Consider the following 12,500-nt stretch of genomic DNA (forward strand, 5'->3'; position numbering starts at 1 on the left):
ACCTAAGTGTCGTTGTCCGTCTTTTGTCACAATGACGCCACTTCCTCTAAAAGTTTCTGCGGCATGGTCATAATGTTTAGGTTTGACAATAAGGGCAGACTTGGTGGCGTTAGGGATGTATCCTATCTCAGGGCCGGCGGTGTTCACAGCGTCCCACCACCCTTTTAAGTCTGAGATTTTACCAGCACCTGAGAGGTCATCCGTATAAGCCACCTGTTTCACCCGTGTTTCTGCGAACGCGATTTCATTTTGGAGGACTGATAGGCCCAGGCCGTACATAGCCATGGCTATTGGGTCACCTTGTGTTGTTCCCTCAGATGATTTTAACACTTTCACTTTTCCGCTGTGGCTATTTATATATAAGTCGGTCGGGTATGTATAGGTATTTTCGACATACATAGCTAAGCTAGGGCACTTGGTTTTAATGTTGTGTATCATAGTCTTTCTATTTATTGTGTTGAAGGCATTTTTGGCGTCAACAAGAAGCACTGGTTCGCACTCCACGTGGTCAAATATCTCCCGCATGGCATGGACTACTGCTTCTCCTCCTGCCTGCTGCCCCGCACAAACTTGGAGGTTCCCTGCTGCCATTCTCACATCTTCTTTGACGACAGCCATGATGCATTTGCCTACGATGAGCCGCAGGACTTCTCCGACTCCTATTGGCCTGCATCCCGGCCTCTTGTCCAGGGGAATGAGGCGGCATGCCGTCAGGGCGTCCACATAGTGGCAGCTGGAGGAGGCGAGTTTTCTTGCCAGTGCTGCAACGGTGTTGCGCAAGTCACCAGCTGCATTGCCAAAGTTGGCGCTGCTCAGCAAGCTTCGCCATCTTCGTGCATCAAGTCCTGAGGGCCCCGCGCTGTCACGAGACTGGAGGGCCTTCTTCCACACCATCTCTCCTGTTATCCTTTCGTATATAACTGGATTCGGTGGTTGGTGACATCCTGCCAGTCTCAGTCCCTTCAGGTCACTCGGTGGAGGATGTTTTTCCTTGAGTTGATTGATCGTGTCCCTGGTGAGTAGAAGCCCATCCCGTGTGGAATTTTCTGACAAGGCTCGTGTTGCAGACGCAACGTTGCCTTGTCGCATTTTGTCTGCAAAATTCCTGGCCCTGTCTTCTGTGGAGGTGTTGTTTTGTTGGGGTCCGGGGAGCCTCTCCTGTATGGCTCTGGCTTCTCCAAGGAGGGCACCTAACTCGTTAGTTTGCCACAAGGCAACTCGCCTTCTTAATGCCTCGATATTTTCGGCTTGTTTGGTCTTTGGGTGTGCTCTTTGGAGGAAGAGATGGGGGAGAGTGAATACAATTTTCAGGGATAGGGGCGCCAGTGGTGTGTTCTGGATGTAGTTATTTAACAGGGTGACAATTTCTTTGATGATAAATGTCGTGGCTCCACATCTGGGTGGTTCAAAAAGATTTCCTGTTCGCTAATGACTGTGGCATCCAACCATATTACTAATACTACCTGACACTAAATCACCTATCATCTATTACGTCTAGATCCCCCTTACTACTACTACAACTACTACTACTTCTACTACTACTACTACTACTACTACTACTACTACTACTACTACTACTTCTACTTCTACTACTACTACTACTACTGCTACTACTACTACTTCTACAACTACTTCTACTACTACTACTACTTCTACTACTACTACTACTACTACTACTGCTACTACTACTACTACTACTATTACTTCTATTACTACTACTATTACTACTACTATTACTACTACTACTACTACTACTACTACTACTTCTATTTTTTTTCTACTACTACGGGCCTCCATCTATTAGAGTTGCGTTGTGAGCGGTATATTCTCTCATATCCTTTCACAAAGCAATTCATTGGCCCCACCCCGCCAATGACTGTGGCCGACAACCATCTTTATCTAATATAACAAACTTTACTTAATTTTTTTTTTTAAGCTAACAGAGCTTGTGGTTGATACGACTATCAACCACCGTCGCCTCAAGGTCCAGGTCAGCAATGCGGGTGGTTTAGGGTTCCAGGTGACCTGGTTCCTCTCAGGCAGACCAAGGCTGACCTCAGGAGGGAGAAGGACAGCCTGCATCTCATCCAGGCGACCACACTGCTTCTTGGCTGTTGTTTCTTATCCGCCAGTGTTTCGGCGAGTCTTGCGTAGAAGCTCTGCGCCCTTGGTCCCATCCCTCCTGCCGTCGTGAATACTACCGGGGTGAAGGAGCCCTGGTCCACATTCTGTATTCTTTCTTCATATGCTCTGTTCTTCTCTTGTTCGTTTCTTCTGTGGGCTGCATCAAGGGTCAGGTCTCTGTGGCAATGGGCCATGGGATCAAAGATCCTTATGTCAAAATATGCCCTTTGTCCACGAGTCCATAACCCTCTGGCGCTAACATCCACTCGTGCTTCGTTCGAAACATTAGCGGTGCGTCTGGCGAGGTGTTCGCCTTGCAAAGGGAGCAGCATGGGTTCCACAGTCACGTCGTGGCAGACTTCTTTCAGCATCTGAGCTGTTACGTCTTTTACTTCATCATGTCTCATGCAGACGAAACCTCCTCTCTTGCATGTCATGGCATGATTTTGGATGAAGGGTGAGCCACAGTTACACATGTTTGGGAGCCCATCCACTGGCCAGCCATACCTGAGGGCAAGGGCATCAGTAAATTCTTTTTTGTTTAAGTTGAAGCCTTTTGCCCTGGTAGGTAGTGTGGTTAGCCAGTTTGAAGCGCCCACTTCCTGTGCAATATCTGTCCTCCTCCTTGTGTCTTCTGGGAGTTCTCTCATTAGGTCACTCAGAGTGTCTCTCTGTTTTCTTTCTCTGTTTATGGAGATTTCATTTCTTAGTGACCTAATACCTTGAGGGTTGTCTTCTCCCCTTTCATTTTGATTGGTAATATATCCGGTCAAGGAGGCTGTGATTCGGATTGAGTTCCCGAATTCAGACTCAGCCAGATTTTGCGGGTTGGTGATGCCGAGCCCACCCATTCTTGGCGGCAACTCCAGCAATCTTCTCTCCTGGTCACTGGGACATCTCCCATTTGCTATCGCCGGTATACAAAGGAACACAAAGGAAGAACAAACAACAGCAGACCTGCTGGTCCTTACGAGGTTGTTTGTGACAAGCTACACTAACTGTCTAATCAAAGGTGGAAGATGAAGGACAGCAAAGGCGAAGGCTCCTCCCCACCCCCCCATCCCTCCAGACAAAGCTGGCAGGAAAGGAAAAAGAACCATGCAGCATGGAAAAACTGCATGGAATTTATGTAGGAAAGAGGAAAGAACTACCATTACTGCTACCACTAACCGGGCAATAAAAGCGGACAAGGACACCAGTATTCGAAAGAACTTAACGTTATTACGACAATGAGTAATATCTTAGTTGCTGGTTGGATTCAAAACATTTGTCTAATCTATTCTTGAAGGCCGTAACTGTTGTACTATCAACGACATCACAAGGTAGAGAGTTCCAAACATTAACAACTCGATTGAAGAAGAAGTGTTTAGCTTCGTGCGACGAGAATCTTTTACCACTTATCCTCAAATTGTGATTTCTTCTTGTTCTATTTGATCGATCAATAATGTAAAGTAATCTTCCGCATTAATATCACTGAATCCTTTGAACATTTTAAACACTTCTATTAGATCGCCTCGCATTCTTCGTTTTGATAGGCTGAATAAATTTACTTCTTTAAGCCTTTGTTCATATGACAAATTTCTCAACCTAGGAATCATCTTTGTTACTCTTCGTTGGACACGTTCCAACTTTTCTGTCTTTTCTGTAGTAGGGAGACCAAAACTGTACACAGTACTTTAGACGGGGTCGAACCAACGAATTATACAGTTTTAATATTACTTTTTCCGATTTATTATTAAAGACTCGTCCGATGAGGCCAACCAATTTGTTTTCAGTTTTAACTACCTCTGAACAATGCTGACCGGGCTTTAAATCGCTTGATATAGTGATTCCAAGATCCTTTTCTTTACTTACTGCAGAAAGTTGTTGGCCATTCATTACGTACCGAACGCGATTGTTATTTTTTCCGATGTGCAACACTTTACATTTCTCAACGTTAAATTTCATTTGCCATTGATTGGCCAAGTCGATCTATATCTGATTGTAAAGCTTCTTTGTCGAGTATCGCAGTTACTTTACTAGCAATTTTTGTGTCATCAGCAAATTTTGATACTTTGCAAATGAGCCCATCATCGATATCATTAACATAAATTAAGAAGAGCATGGGGCCAAGCACTGATCCTTGAGGTACGCCGCTTTTGACATCGAGCCAGTTAGATGTAACACCGTTTAGAACTACTCTCTGTTTCCGCTCAGAGAGCCAGTCCGCAAGCCAATTGTGAATGTTACCCGAGATACCGTGTGCCAGTAGTTTGCTGAGCAATCGTTGGTGGGGGAGCTTATCAAATGCCTTTTGAAAATCCAGATATATGATATCTACTGATCTGCTTTCATCGAACACCTCAAAAATATAGTGAAAAAAATCAAGTAAGATAGTCAAACACGAACGTTTACTACGGAAGCCATGTTGCGAACTATTTATTATATTATTTTCTTCGAAGAATTTCACCATATTGTCGCGAATGATAGTCTCCATTAACTTACAAACAATAGATGTCAAGCTAATTGGTCGATAGTTTCCTGGATGAGACTTGTCCCCCTTTTTGAAAATTGGTGTGACATTTGCAAGTTTCCAATCCGACGGAACTTTTCCAGCTGTTAAAGATTTATTGAATATGATGGAGAGCGGTTTACAAATTTGATGTTTGATTTCTTTTAAGACCCTAGGGGTAATTTTGTCTGGACCAGGAGCTTTGCTTACTTTAATCTTTTCAATTGTGCGTAAATGTCACTTTCTACGATGAGCACGCCATAACATCTTTTCGGTCCTTCTAACCTCCGGCGGTTGAGGTGATAAACAATCTTCGTCGGTAAATACGGATGCGAAAAAGTTATTTAGGATTGTAGCCATTTCATTTTCATCGTTCGTGTGGTTACCATTTTCATTAGCAGGCGGTCCGATACCACAAGTGAGTGACTTTTTATTATTTACATAGCTGAAAAATTCTTTAGGATTAGATTTACTTGTTTCCGCTATATATTCTTCAAGATTTTTCTTGCTTCGTTTTATTAATTTCTTGGTTTCGCGGCGAATTCTGTCCAACTCTAGTTTGTCAGCCTCGCTCTGAGATTATATGTACTTACTGTATACGCGTTTTTTAAGAGATAGGCTATTTTGAATTTCGTTATTCCACCATTTGGGTTTCTTCTTAGAAGCTGAACGTCTGTTACGATAGGGTACGCATATGCTTATGGCATTGTTCAATATTGTGGTGAAGGCCCCCTAAGATTTATCAATATCTGTTTCCGCCGTGATTTGAGTCCAGTCAGAATTATTTAGAATTGATCGGAGTCTTACGAAATTCGCTCTCTGATAATCAGGCACCTTTTCTTTACTAGGAGTTACTTTACTTTCTTTCATATTGATGCTGAATGTGATTGTTCGGTGATCGCTAGAACTAAAAATTGGACCAACATTTACTTCGTTAACTAGATCAGCTGTCGTTGAAAAGATAAGGTCAAGTATATTATTTTCCCGAGTCGGTTCGCAACTGCTACTTGTTTCTAATAATAATTCACTCAATGCGTGGTCGATATCAAGAGTCTGCCTTGGCGGTCTGTAGATAAGTCCAATTACTATTTTACGAGATTTATTTTTAATTTCAATGAAGACCGTGTCTACATTGGTTATAATATCTGTTTTCACGGGTACTGGATGGAGAGAGTTGTGGATATAAAAGATAACGCCTCCACCCTGTCTGTTCTCTCTTTCATGACTAAAAATGGTATAACCCGGTAATCTATATTCCGCAATGAAATCTCTATTTGAAGTGTCTATCCAAGATTCTGTGACTCCGATGATGTGATAATGATTTGTAGCTGCGAGGACTTCTAAGTCTTCAAATTTGTTACGTAGGCTACGAGCGTTTACATAGCAAGCTTTAATGTGATTCGAGTCGGGAGTTTTGCGGGTTGAGTGCACCCTTACGGTGGAGCTGCTGGTGTTCTCGCCTCCGCGTTTTTTGGCTTTCGAAGAGCCACTTGGTCACAGAGCAGCCTCCCGAAACGGGCTGCTCCAACAGGGTTTAAGTGAATGCCATCAAGAAGGAACAAGTCTGAGTAGTAGTAAAAATTGTTCCACAAGTTAGCGAACTGGACGTTTTCTTGTGAGCAAAGGGACTGAAGTCTGTTGTTTGTGCTGAAGGCCTTACTATAAAAGCTAGATTCGGCACCGACCCTCGGGAGGATTCCTGAAATTATGATGTTACCGGCATCCGTTTTAAGTTTATACTGCTTGATCATGCGGCGGTATTTCTCAAGCAGTTCCTCAGAACGGGTTGTCTTTACGTCATTTGTCCCCGCGTGAATGACAAAGAGGGTGTTTCGGTCGGCATTTCTCGAGACATCGCACGCTGCGGTGATGTCGTCCAGCCTGGCACCTGGATAGCAGTAACATTTTCTGCGGCCGTTTGATGAACGACCACAGAACTCAACCAGCTGGCCACGCACCATGGAGTCCCCAACTAGACGAGTCTCGAACTCATCCTCCATGGTGTCTGCCAGCACCTGGAACCTATTGAAGGTAGTGGGGGTCAGTAAATCCTTGGTTGCCTGCTTCGGTTTGGCTCCATTCCTTACAGGTTGGAACCCGACATCCTGTGAAGCAGGAAGAGAAGCGTTAAGTGGGGCAGGCTGGAAGTTGTCCTGTGAGGCAGGTTGGGAGTTAGCCTGTGAGGCAGGCTGGGGGTCAGCCTGTGAGGCAGGCTGGGGGTCAGCCTGTGAGGCAGGCCGGTGGTTAGCCTGTGAGGCAGGCTGGGGGTTAGCCTGTGAGGCAGGCTGGGGGTTAGCCTGTGAGGCAGGCTGGGGGTTATCCTGTGGGGCAGGCTGGGAGTCAACCTGTGAGGCAGGTAACACGTCCTCCCGTGAAGCAGGAGGGTCGTCTGGAGAGGGCACAATCTCAGTGGAGGGCCTCTCCACCATCGATGGTGGAGTCACTGCCACATTAGTTAAAACAAATTCCTGAAGGGCTACAAATTTTTTTTCAAGATCATTGTGCTTGACTTTCCATTCACTCACAGCCTTCTGAAGATGTAATCTTTGAACGCAGAGGCGGCAAGTTTTACTCAGCTGGAAGAACTGAGCTGCAAAACGTCCGGGTCAGACGTCACATAAGGTTCGAAGGCATTGTTAGAAATTTAAGCGAGTTAACAGTTTGGACAAATATTAAAAGCGCTTTCGAAATAGCTTAAATTGTGACCATAAATTGAATTGTATAAAAATTGTGCATGGAAAATAGATACTGCTGTGTTAGATGCCTCCAACACTGGGAGTTCGCTCCCACAGGGTCTTGAAAACGCCTCAAAGACCAATCGCTTGTCCTGAGCCTCGGCCACGAGAGAGACTTTCACAACCCGGCGTTTTTCAGCTATTGTCCTCGAAGTTTTGTCCCATAGCACGGGGCCGGCGTAGTCACACAGAGCAGAGCTGGCAAGGGAGGAGAGGAACCAGCAATTCGTTCCCACTTTCCGAAACGTCTAACCCAACTCTGCGACCCTTTCGAGGCCTGGCCAGTGGCACCTGTCACCAGGTGTTCTCCACCAACTCTAGAGAGTATCAGACGCCCTTCCTGAGAGACCAAAAGACTGAAATATTCCTTGAGTATAAGAAAAACCCTCAGAAACTCCACCTAGAAGCCGGGAGGTACAACCTCAAATGGCCCACGGAAGATATCTCTTTCAGGAGAAAACAAGAACCAGCTGTTATGCAGAATAGAGATGGGAGTACCGTCGATAGAGGGGAGGGACGGGGAGCTCACACCGACAACTGGTTCCCAGGGAGGCTTTTTTAGTGTAGAGGTCGCCACACTCCTCTACACCGCAGGCCTAAATAATTAGGCACGGTCCAGCTGACTAGGACCCTGGAACTCCAGCCATTGTCTCATAAAGAGATCCTCTGCCTGCAGTCCAATCCACCACTGCTGCTGCCCAGAGGCTTCACCGTGACCCTGGCACGGGAGACAGATCAGGTATTACACCTTGTCAAAGGGTGACCTGAGACTATGCAGGGCAGGGACGTCTAGTTCCCTGAGGTGAAAACAATTCACCCGCATACCGTATGAAGGTGTTTCTGATAGCATCTTCCAGAGGTTTTAGCAATGGAGCAACATCAGGAACTGTCCTCATGAGGTAGTTCCATTTATGCTTGACACTGTACGTAAATGCTGCGTAGGCTGCCTGCGGTTCTGTTTTGGCGATCTCGCTCAGCCTCTGCAGTTCGGACTCCCAGCGCTTTACAGCTGTTTTCACATATTCGGTTCTGTATTCAGCTGTTCCAATGGCTGCCCCGAGGTGTCTTTCTCCAGTCACTGACAGTTTCACGTTACTGCCCTGGAATGTTGTTTTGGCCCGATCGTATGCCTCTGGTTTTACAATCACCACAGACTTCGTGGCGTTGGGATGGTACCCTATTTTAGGGCCGTGCTCATTGACGAGGTCCCACCATTTCCTTAGGTCTGGAAACTTTCCTACCCCGGTGAGGTCATCCGCATACGCCACCAGTTTGACGTTGGTGTTTTCATGGCGGATGATGTCCTGCAGCTTCATCATTCCCAGGGCAAACATTGCCATGACCACTGGGTCCACCTGGGTGGTGCCCTCTGAGGATTGTATGGCCACCGGGTCTCCAAGTCGTTGGTCATTATGACTGTCAATGAACAGTCTGGCAGGTTCCTTGTATGTATTCTATTACTACTACTACTACTACTACTACTACTACTACTACTACTACTTCTACTACTACTACTACTACTACTACTACTACTACTACTACTACTACTTCTATTACTACTACTACTACTACTACTTGTAGTATTATTAGTTGTTGGCAACACTGATTACCACTACCGTTTTCGTTTTGGTAACACTACACTCACTGTTTACACTGTTGTGGTAGGTCCTAGCTATTACACTATTTCTTACTGTTAATGTGCTAGTATTTCTTTATGTTGTTTTGTTTATTGTTATGTTATGTGCTTGTGTTCATGTATGCATGAATGTTGTTAGTTATTGTTGTCTGTCTTTCTGTTACAGATGTGGTAGTTTGGTAATGTGTTGAATAAAGCTTGGAATCTGTCACCAAGTGTTTACTTTCATTACAATTTATTCAACACATTACCCATTATGGCCAAGCTGCTGAAGCCGTCCAGACTGGACACAGATCCCAGCTCACCCACTGCAGCCAAAGAGTGGAAGCACTGGTATAAAACATTCACTAACTTCATAGAAGAAAGTGGAGATGCTGCACCAAACAAGTTTAGGGCGTTAGTGAATTGTGTGTCCCCAAGTGTGTATGAACTCATTGAGGACTGTGGAACTTTTGAGAGTGCAATCACCAAACTGGAGAGTGCTTATGTCAAGTTGCCGAATGAAGTTTTTGCCAGGCATGTTTTGGCGACACGACGACAGCAGTCAGGGGAATCCCTTGACGAATTTCTGAGGGAGCTACATAAGCTAAGCAAGGATTGCAACTTCCAGGCAGTCACAGCTGAGCAATATCGGCAGGAGCTAGTACGTGATGCGTTTATCAATGGTATTGCCTCAGCATTTATTCGTCAGCGCCTTTTAGAAAATAAGTCACTGAACCTGGAGGCTGCATACAGTCAAGCCCGTACATTGGATCTTGCCCAGCGTAGTGCCGACGCGTATACATCTGCACCAATTCCTCATACTGCTGCTTTAGTTCCGGAGCAGCAGGCACAGCCCAGTGGTGACCAGCAGCAGCAGCCAACAAAAGAGGAAGCAGAAAGAAGTTCACCTGGAGATTCAACTGTTGCTGCTGCTTACCTATCTAAGAGGAAATGCTATTTTTTGTGGTAATGCACTCCACAGAACAGGTAGAGTGAGTTGTCCAGCACGCACTGTTACATGTAACAAATGTGGTAAAACAGGTCATTTTGCTAAAGTCTGTAAATCAAAGGCTTCAGGTAGTACTACTGCTGCATTGTATAACCCCACTTTGCTTACAATAGCTGCCACTTATCCGAAGAATCTTTCACATGCAGCAACAAACATCACTGTAAATGGCCACTCATTGAAGGCACTAATTGATTCTTGTAGCTCAGATAGTTTTATACGTGAGGAAGTAGCACAGAAACTAAATTTGACAATAGTTCCTGTAGGTGCAGCAGTCTCAATGGCTTCAAAATCTTTAAATGCTAGTTCCCCTGAGTTTGTTACAGCAGACTTAGTGCATCTTGATCAAAGATATCCTTGTATCCAGCTAGGGGTCCTGAAGGATTTATGTTGTGATGTTATCTTAGGTTATGACTTTCAAAAGCAACACCGGAGCGTAACTTTTCAATATGGAGGGAATAAACCAAGTTTAAAGATATCTGGTGCCAAACCTGTCTGTGTATTAGCAACAGCTGATATTGATGAACCGTCATTGTTTCCGAACTTGCCTCGACAGTGTAAACCCGTTGCAGTCAAATCAAGACGCTATAGCCAAGATGACCAGCTGTTTGTAAAAGACCAGATATCACATTTACTATCTGAAGGTATCATTGAGCCAAGTATATCCCCTTGGAGAGCACAGGTTGTAGTAGTCAAAGACCCACTTGCCAGGCACAAAAAGAGACTTTGCATTGATTATTCCCAGACCATTAACCAATACACAGAACTAGATGCATACCCCCTCCCAAAGATAGAGGATATGGTGCATGACCTTGCAAAATATAAGGTGTTCTCCACATTTGACTTGAAGAGTGCATATCACCAAATCAGCATTAAAGACAGTGAGAGAAAGTACACTGCTTTTGAGGGTGCAGGGAGATTGTTTCAGTTTTGTAGGATTCCATTTGGTGTCACGAATGGTGTAGCTGCATTCCAAAGAGCTATGGACAAACTAGTTGAAGATGAGAACCTCAAAGATACTTTTCCATATCTAGATAACATTACTGTAGGTGGATCAACTCAGGCTGAACATGATGAAAACGTTCAAAACTTCTTGGAGGTGGTTCAGAAACGGAAGCTTACCCTCAATGAATCGAAATCGGTTGTGTCTGTTCCTACTATCAATGTTCTAGGGTATTGTGTCGGTAATAATGTGATAAGGCCTGACCCTGACAGATTACGTCCTCTTCAAGAATTACCGCCTCCCACAAATATGGGGTCTCTACGAAGAGCTCAAGGGTTGTTTGCATATTATGCCAAATGGATCCCTGGTTTTTCTGATATGATTCATCCCTTAGTGAACACAAAAACTTTTCCACTGAGTGAGCCAGCACTAGCTGCTTTTAACTCCTTAAAAAAACAACTTATGGATGTTTCACTACGGTCTGTGGATGAGAGCCTTCCCTTTGTTGTGGAGTGTGATGCTTCGGAAGTTGCTGTCTCGGCAGTCTTAAACCAGGGTGGCCGGTAGCTTTCATGTCGAGAACGCTCCAGGGTAGTGAGTTACATTATCCAGCAGTGGAAAAGGAGGCTACAGCTATTATCGAAGCTGTTCGCAAGTGGAGCCATTTCTTAGCGAGACGACATTTTACTCTGATTACTGATCAGCGATCTGTGATGTTTATGTTAGACAGCAGGAAGAGAACTAAAATAAAGAATAACAAGATACAAGAGTGGAGGTTGGAGCTGGCGTCGTACAGCTATACCATACAGTATCGCCCTGGGAAACAGAATATTGCACCGGACACCCTGACTCGTGCCCATTGTTGTTCTATTTCTGTAATGTCAAATCTCGCTGACATCCATGAGAACCTCTGCCATCCTGGGGTCACTCGCCTTTTGCACTTTGTGCGATCCAAAAACCTCCCCTTTTCAACAGATGACGTGAAAAGAGTGTGTGCTTCTTGTAAAATATGTGCACAACAAAAGCCACAATTCCATCGTCCAGGAAAAGGTGTCCTCATAAAGGCCACCCAGCCAATGGAACGTCTTAGTATTGATTTCAAGGTGCCTCTGCCCTCTACCACGAACAATAAGTACATTCTTACGGTTATTGACGAGTATTCACGTTTCCCCTTTGTGTTTCCCTGTCCAAACATGCATTCAAAAACAGTGATCAAATGTCTTGAATCTATATTTAGTCTTTGTGGAATGCCTAGTTTTATTCATTCAGATCAAGGTCCTTCTTTCATGTCCCAGGAACTGAAAACATACCTTTCTCAGAAAGGGGTTGCAACAAGCAGAACAACATCTTATCATCCAATGGGGAACGGCCAGGTTGAGAGATACAACGGTATTATTTGGAAATCTATTTGTTTAATACTTGAAACTCGAGACTTGAAGACTCAACACTGGGAGATAGTACTTCCTGAGGTTTTGCATTCAGTTAGGTCGCTCTTATGTACAGCAACCAATGAGACCCCTCATGAACGTTTCTTTAGGTTTCGGCGACGCTCTGGTCTTGGAAATACATTACCATCATGGCTT

This window comes from Eriocheir sinensis, unplaced genomic scaffold (genome assembly GCF_024679095.1).
Source record: "Eriocheir sinensis breed Jianghai 21 unplaced genomic scaffold, ASM2467909v1 Scaffold539, whole genome shotgun sequence".
NCBI lineage: Eukaryota > Metazoa > Arthropoda > Malacostraca > Decapoda > Varunidae > Eriocheir > Eriocheir sinensis.